The sequence below is a fragment of the Papaver somniferum genome, unplaced genomic scaffold (genome assembly GCF_003573695.1).
Source record: "Papaver somniferum cultivar HN1 unplaced genomic scaffold, ASM357369v1 unplaced-scaffold_107, whole genome shotgun sequence".
NCBI classification, from domain to species: Eukaryota; Viridiplantae; Streptophyta; class Magnoliopsida; order Ranunculales; family Papaveraceae; genus Papaver; species Papaver somniferum.
The window spans coordinates 701743-709755 of NW_020619603.1; the positions used below are offsets into that span (position 1 = coordinate 701743).

The 8013-nt window shown below is 34.8% G+C and overlaps 1 long non-coding RNA gene across 1 annotated transcript; it reads right to left on the reverse strand.

Moving 5' to 3' along the window:
* Positions 1-3510: 3510 nt before the first annotated feature.
* On the reverse strand, positions 3511-7733 carry LOC113327726. Its single transcript, XR_003349165.1, has 6 exons — positions 7564-7733; positions 7402-7486; positions 6623-6900; positions 5731-5788; positions 4432-4566; positions 3511-3537 (listed from the first exon to the last, which is right to left on the reverse strand). It is a non-coding gene; the product is annotated as an uncharacterized LOC113327726 (long non-coding RNA).
* Positions 7734-8013: the final 280 nt, after the last annotated feature.

Here is an 8013-nt window from a genome sequence, read left to right on the forward strand (position 1 = left end):
ACACCATTCGGGAAGGAGAGTTTGAGAGTTACACAATTTGAGAATGAGAGAACACCTTGTAATCAAAGAAAAGAAATAATAACATTCATCCTTTCACCCCGTGGACTAGGTAACCATACTGAACCACGTATATCTTTGTGTCTATGTTTGTTGAACATCTTGACTTAGTTTTAACTCATCTTCTATACCATTGGATGTAGTGAGTGGTTTTATGCAACTACAAAACATGACATTCTTCTTTTGTATTCGTGCATATCTAATTCTCTTTATACTATTATTATTTTTGAATCATAGTTCGAAAAATGATCCTTGATGTTAAGTAATTTTTTAGCCAACAATTTTAGATAATTTGAGTCTTAATTTGGTTATAAATTTTGGAGTTCAATTGAATTGAATCTCTACAAAAACTAAAATCAACGTAATTATTACTACTTTACTTCATAAATTGCTAGTGTTACTATTTTGAAGGAAACAAAGCAAAACAGGATGAGGATAAAACTAAGGTCTAGTGCTACTATTAGTACTTCTGCCAACGCTTTGACTTGGTAACCGTACACGACACACTAATTTCAGGCATAATAAGTTGATGTCGATGTTCAAGGCTCTATTTTATGAAGATGTTCTAGGTTTCTAGTGATCCAATTTTTAGCTATAATTGATAAATGATAAATTGTGTTCGTTCCACTAATCATAATTTTTATTTGATGCATGTATGCCTCTAGTTAAAAGAAAAAAAATAAGATTTACGATCTGAAAATAGAAAAAAGAGTTAAACTAAATGTGCAGCGTGTAAGAAATATATACAATTATGGGGCAAAAAAAAAGTGTCTGCTTCGGAGCAAAAAATACTCAGGACCGGCCCTGGTAGTCCCGTTTTGTTGTAACACTCATACCAAGTCAAACTGACGAGAAAATCCATCAAAACGCCGACCAAATCTGCCAAGAAAATCATCGCTGCTAACTGACTTCTTTTCCGCCAAAACTCTGTTTTCATGAGAAGAAAGCCTCCATTTTTCCGGCCTGAAGCTCTACCTATGACGTGTTTCAACACGTATTGATCATCCCTTTAACTGAACTATTGAAATCTCCCTTCCTAACCATAAAGACTCGGTTCTTAAATAATTCAGAATCATCGCGCCTGAAGAAAGTTTCTCGCCATTATCATATTCAAAGGTGAAGGAGGTATTCCCCCATCCTATGATGGGGTGCCAATAGCCGTGAGGTAATAGCAATTAGGGTATCCCTTATCAGTGGAGTACCCCTTAGTGATTGAGATGCCCCTTATCCAAACTGAGAGCCCGAATAGTAAGTATCCCCCAGTGCCTTTAAAACTTTTCGACCCGATTTCTCCACACATGTTTATTTCTCCAAAAAACACCTACAAAGACATAAAATACTAAAATAAGCACCAAATTGAGTGCTAACATTACAGAGAATTGAGACTAATATAGACACATAAATGCATCTATCAGGTTCCACCTAGGAAACATACACAACACCATTGGAGAAGCTCTTAGATTTCAAAATTTATTGTTGTCATGTGATAATCCCATGTCCTCGTCTTCGCATGACACGGAGACATTACATCCATCCATACCTTGCACCTCTTTCTCTTCTATAATGATTAAACAATTGGGAGTTGTGGATTCCCCAATTCCCTAGTAATAGGTATCAAGATTTATCACTCATAAGTAAATAGTTCTGTTGGGATATGTACTCTTGTATTTGTAAAAGCATTTCATCCAACTTCTTGTTTACCTTGCCAAAGCACTCTTTGTTCATACTTTAAGATATTCTTTCACTGCCATCAATTTCTTACAGAACACAAAGCCAGGATTCCCATTAAAATTAAGATCTCTCCACCAAGTTTGCATCTTTTCTTTAAGGTCAGCACTTCCAACCAAATAATTTCCAGTTTGAATGGCCTTGCACCTGTATGCATCATAGTTGTTGACAACAATAGAGGCGTATGATCTGACACTGGCCTAGGCTTTGCACTTTGTATAGTATCCGGGAACATGGCTTCCCATAATGGATTTATAAGGAATCTATCAATTCTGCTACAATATGGATTTTCTTGAAAGTTAGACCAAGTGTACGTTGCATCACTAAGGGGCAAGTCCACCAGATCATAATTGGAAATGAAACTTTGAACCAGGCGCTAATCTGGATTATTACCAACCAAGCTTTGATTGCTGATTTGTTGCTAAAGCATAATAAACCAACAATGTTTACAGGCCTTCTAACAAAGTATCATTATTGCATAAGTGATAAGAACCAATCAGAATTACAGATTACCATCATTATTACTTAGTAAAAGTTTAATATTGGTACCATATCGCTTTGAAATACCAGAGGTTCTGGAGTGCGATTTCCATAGAGGTCTATAAGAGAGAATTCAACTATTAGAAATCTAGATGAAAACAATAATGATGTTAGTATCAAAAAGATCTCAAACACATTTGTTACAACATCACATGTTACAAATTCCACATAATCTGTCTTCCAAATGTTCATTGATTGCTTTGAGAAAGCATAAGTAGTAAAATTATTCAAGTCAAAACTCATTTTGGTGTCATCACCTGTTTACCAAATTCAAAACAAGTTTAATTTGATTACTAGACATTCATATAAATATGAGCTCACCACTTTTTTTCTTCAAACAACTTAGAATGGACAAATATGTTGCCACTGCTTTGGTCAGCACCTCTATAAACCCTCTTCGATTGATTCAATAATCCAGAAAATTGGAGATCCACCCTGATTGATCCTTGCACTGCAGATGAAACAAGAGAAGCAAATCAATTATCTCGATAACTATTAATTTTAACCTAAAAAAAATGAAATGAAATTAAGAGGTATAAGATCTTAATTACATTTAGAGGAGATATCATTATGTGTTGTTTGATGATTATCGACATCAAAAACCATGGTTCGATCGATCTGTGATGGTTTTTGTTTTTGAGACGGCGGAGGGAATAGACGGAGAAGGAGAGAGAGGGGAGAAAGAAAACTGAGAATGATAAAGGATGCCCTAATTCAACTCAAGACGTCTAGAATAGCTAGGGTAAATAGACAAACAACTTAGAAAGCTAATAACTACACCTTTGTTACATCACTACAACGGGATATTTGAGCATTTCTCATCCAATTTGTGCTGCGAGCACTTTTGGATATTTACCCCCCAAGAATATTTTAGGTTATATTATTATATAAATATAGGGAAATTTTGAGATATTATGGATCAAGAAGCACATTAGTGCTATGAAAAAATTAGGCTGAAGTTGCAAATTTTAGATCATGAGGCATGTTTTGATGTATAAAGAGAATTTCAAAACACAGATGACAAGTTTCATGTCACAATGCTCCATATTACAGATTTATCAAATTTCCAATTGTCTGTCAACTTGTGAGACTTATGCAAGCGTATTGTACTAAAAACACAACTACTGCACTATTAGTAAGTTCAAATCATCTCCATTCTCCAACAAAAAACTTCAAGGAACACCAAAGCAGCAGGAAAAATCCTCCATTCCACTGCAATGTTATAAGCATCTAGATGTAAGAAAATTGAGATAGAGTTCAACTACAAAAATGCAAAGACACAGATACAACAGAGAGTATAATGGATTTCAAGACTAAACCACAAACACACTCGACATACAAACATGCATGCGCAGAAACATAGCAGACAGACAGACAGAGAGTCCACAACATGTTTTACAAAAGAAACTAAATTCCGAAACAAAAATATGTACATCTTTGGCTCAACTAGAATGTAATAAACGTCTTTGGAGCTATAACTTAGTTCAAATAGTGTCTGAGACTGCAGAATATCGTAAATATCCGCATTAAATACTGTCTAAACATGTCGATATGACTAACAATAAGGGTCGTTTTGAACGGAATGTACAAAACTGTTAAGAGACTCAACTAAGGAGAGTGAGTGGTGCTGGTGCAACTAGGCTTGCAAAGCAATTCTTTCAGTTTCTTAGCAGTCATTGAGAAAACTACCACATTTCTCTGTTGATCGGTTCCCAAGAAGACTTTCAAATAATTACTACAGTTATTAAGATAGATGAAGATGTTGATACCCTATTACATACTTAGATTTCCAATGATCAAATACAAAAATTGAGATGATTAAAATCAACTGGCGCTTGGCCCTGATTATCTTTTACTACAGAAAACAGAAAGCCAGCGTTACATAAACAAAAGATTATATGTTCACCTGAAGAAGAGAACTAAGGTGTATTAATAATATGGTACAGATACAAATAAGAATAACGTTCTTAAAGTTGAGCACAACTAAATTCAGAGGATGTTCATTATTTTGTTCTTTCTAAGTTTCTAGCTTTTCATCTGTTCACTGAAAAATCACAGACCTAACATTAATACGACAAAGGTATTAAAGTGCATAAGATATTTTACCTCTTCAAGTTTTCCTCTCAGGCTTTTCCCCATGTTCCATTGATTTCCTCATATTGGTCCTTCCTTTTGTATTTGGTGAAACTAGGCTCACACTATTATTCTCTTTTGGTTATATAAGATTAAACTCCCATCAACCTGCAACAAAATCAACTTTTCTTTATTATTCTGGAGTACAGACACTGAGTACGATAAGAGTATAACTTACTTGCAACACATTCTTTTACATTTCAATTTATTTGCCTCACTTTGTTTCTTGACCTACTATCTATAATGAATTTAACTTATTGAACCAAATACAAAAATACTAACAAGTTCTACAGCAGTATTGGAAAAAATCTCAACATGATTCTTCTTCAGCATTGCAATCATACCCAAAGCACTATCAAATATGCAAGTCTGAAAGAACTAAATTGAGCACAATTCAGGTTTCAACACTTGGAGTTCTTTTTCCTGTGCATAACATTTTATAGTGATGATTCAGCACTTATGGTTCTTTAATCTACCGGGCAGAATTAGAAAAAGATATTATGAACATGGACAAACTTGTAGTCTCTCAAGTATCAACATTTCGAAATGACCAGATCAGATTACATGACTCATGAGACCTGGAAAGCAAATAAGACACTAGTCACACTACACGGTACCATTATGACAAAAGAATGATCTTTTTCTATTGCTAGTTCTTCAGCAGAATAGCCGACAGACTTAAAATACATGGTCCTCTTTTGTTAAAGAAGGTCTAACAACATGATATTGTAACTCAGTTTTTTAAGAACCAGTAATAGATTAGATGTGAACAACAGGATATATCTCTTTATGCAACATACTTTGTCATTACTGCATATAAGTACCAATCAGAATACATATCACTCATTATTGCATATGAACTTATATCAACATGTATGGAGTAAAAGTTTGATATTGTAACCATGACGTGTTGAAGAGACAGAATTGAGCTAAATGGGAAAGCTTGAAGATGCTTGTGAAGGATTGTTTGGACGCTCTATAGTTAAGGGGTAAATCTACATATTCAGATGGAGGATTAACTGGTAGCTAGATAACCATAAAATTAACCCAGACACTGTCGGTTTGGCTGTGAGGCTTCTCAACTTCACGGAGGTCCTGTACAAATTATGATCTAAGTTTCACCTGTGCCGTTCTTTCTACTTGGCTTCTCTTTGTCACCTGCCATATATATCCTATAACACATGAAAAGAGTAATGTAGCCAAAGAGGACACTAAATGTACGCCCAGAAAAGTGAAGATAGCATTATCAAATTTTTATCTGTAAATTAATACCTGATATGGGTCTAGAGTCATCATTTTCTCCAACAACTCCACGGCATGGAGACTATACCTAAATAAGGGCATAAAAAACGATTCCTTATAATATTTTGAAGAGGAAAAAATCAATTATTCAATAAAAGCATCAAGTGGAAATAAATTTATGTGAGTTGGTTAGATTCTGCCTGAAAGCTTCCCTAACAAGTCTATATTATAACTAACGATATATGGGACACGAATTACTAGTTAATTGTGTCTATTCATTTCACTCACGAATCAGAGCATAATTTTTTAGCTTTAGCCCTAACTGGGTTTAACAAAGTGTTGAAGTAGGTGGATCCCCATATGAGATCACCTTCCTAATCAAAGCCCTTGTATCGGTTCTCAATTTCAATGTTTATACGCTCCTAAAGCATTATAGCTTAACCATAAGTATTACATAAATTATGCCTTGTATGCTGAAAACAGAATTACTCCAAGTATTATGCCTTATCTGCAAGTGAACTCAAATCAATATACACAGTATAAATAGCTACTAACAATTTTATACTGATGGAGATCTTGCCATGCCTCTCTCTAGCCTTTTTACTCAATAGCTACTCATAGGACAGCTCATCACTACTTAAACTTAAAGTACCACTAACCTTAAGGTGAGCTTAAGTACACAATTAGACCTTGAAACTAGATTATTACCAACCCAGCTTAACTTAAGCTAATCCTAGATTGGCTGAAACAAATCCTGATTTGTTGTTAAACCATAAAAAGACAGTAATCAGAGTTGTTTACACTCCTGAGTCCTGATCCTACTAAAGTAACATTGTTGCATAAGAACCAATCAGAATTACAGATCACTATCATTACTGCATAGAAACTTATATTCAAATGAGTAAAAGTTCAATATTGTTACCATAACGTCTTGAAGTGCCAGAATGGAGATAAAAGGGAATGTTCGAAGAAGCTCCTGAAGGATTATTTCGACGCTATAAAAGGGGTGAAGCTTGAAGTTTGAGATCCTGAAGTGTAAGGTACGAACTGACGTTGAAGATGAAGGTTTGGTGCCAGTGAGGATTAACATCTACCTCATCTCTAGTGCAGTAAGTTTGTCCTTCAAGATCCAGCGTCACAAAGGTTGCTTTGCCTGGGATAACGTTGATCGCCAAAAAAAAAATTGACGCTCATGTCAACCTGAACAAACCATAGGAAAGAATAAAAATGTTGTACTACCTTACTATGACATATTGAAGAGCTCCTATAAACTATGGCATTTCAGCACCACCACATCAAATTGGATAAACCGAAAAATACATGTACAATTAACAAACTGAAACCACCAATTTTAGTGTAAATGATTAGTTCAAATTGGATAAATATCTAGACATATAATGATGACTGAAAGTAAAACTCAGTATTCAGATGCACTAATGGATCGACCATTTAACTTGTTCTAAAATTACACCACACCATCAGGATTCATAAATCAACTAATAAGGTAAAGCAAGAAAATAACTCAGCTGTCCATTTATTCACAAAGGCGGAATAAGCCCAATAAGTTATACAACAGTAAATCAAACTTTTCTTCCATCAGAAAAAAAGAAAAATAAAGATTAATTAGACCTAAATTAGATTTAACTAAAAAATTGAAGTCATTGTTCAATTAAACTTAAATAACTTTAGGTATGTACGTACCTGTGGAATTTGCTCCATTTCTGGTTAAGAAGAGGCCGAAGAAGTACTTGAGGTATGTGAATTGGAGATCCAGATAATCCATGAACTGCATAGAAGCGAATTAATTGAGTCAATAAGTCTGGTAAACTAGATCGAAATAAAAAGGAGTAAGCTAGATCTTACGTCTTGAATGACCAACTTAGATCTTATGTTTGAGAGGAGATATCATCATGTTACCATCTTCTTGTTGCTGTTGTTTGATGATCATCCACATCAAAAGCCATGGTGGCGATGGTTCTAAAACGGCGGAAACACACAGGAAAAGAGGGAAAGGGAGATGGGAGCAAAATCAAAACTAAGAAAGAGTGAGGATTGCCCTAACTCGGACGGCTAAGATCTAAATCTAGATGGTAGTACTAAATAGAGGAAAAGTTAACTAACTACACTTTGATTACACCACTAGGATATAACAAAGGTGGGGCATTATTTCTAATGAGAGATTTCATGTCACGATGCAAGAAATTGTTTCATAACTCACAATGCATACTTTAAGGCACCCGGCTTCTTACTTTAGTTGATAGACGATTCCGCATTTGAACCTCAACTAATCAACCATAGAGATGTGTAGAAGAA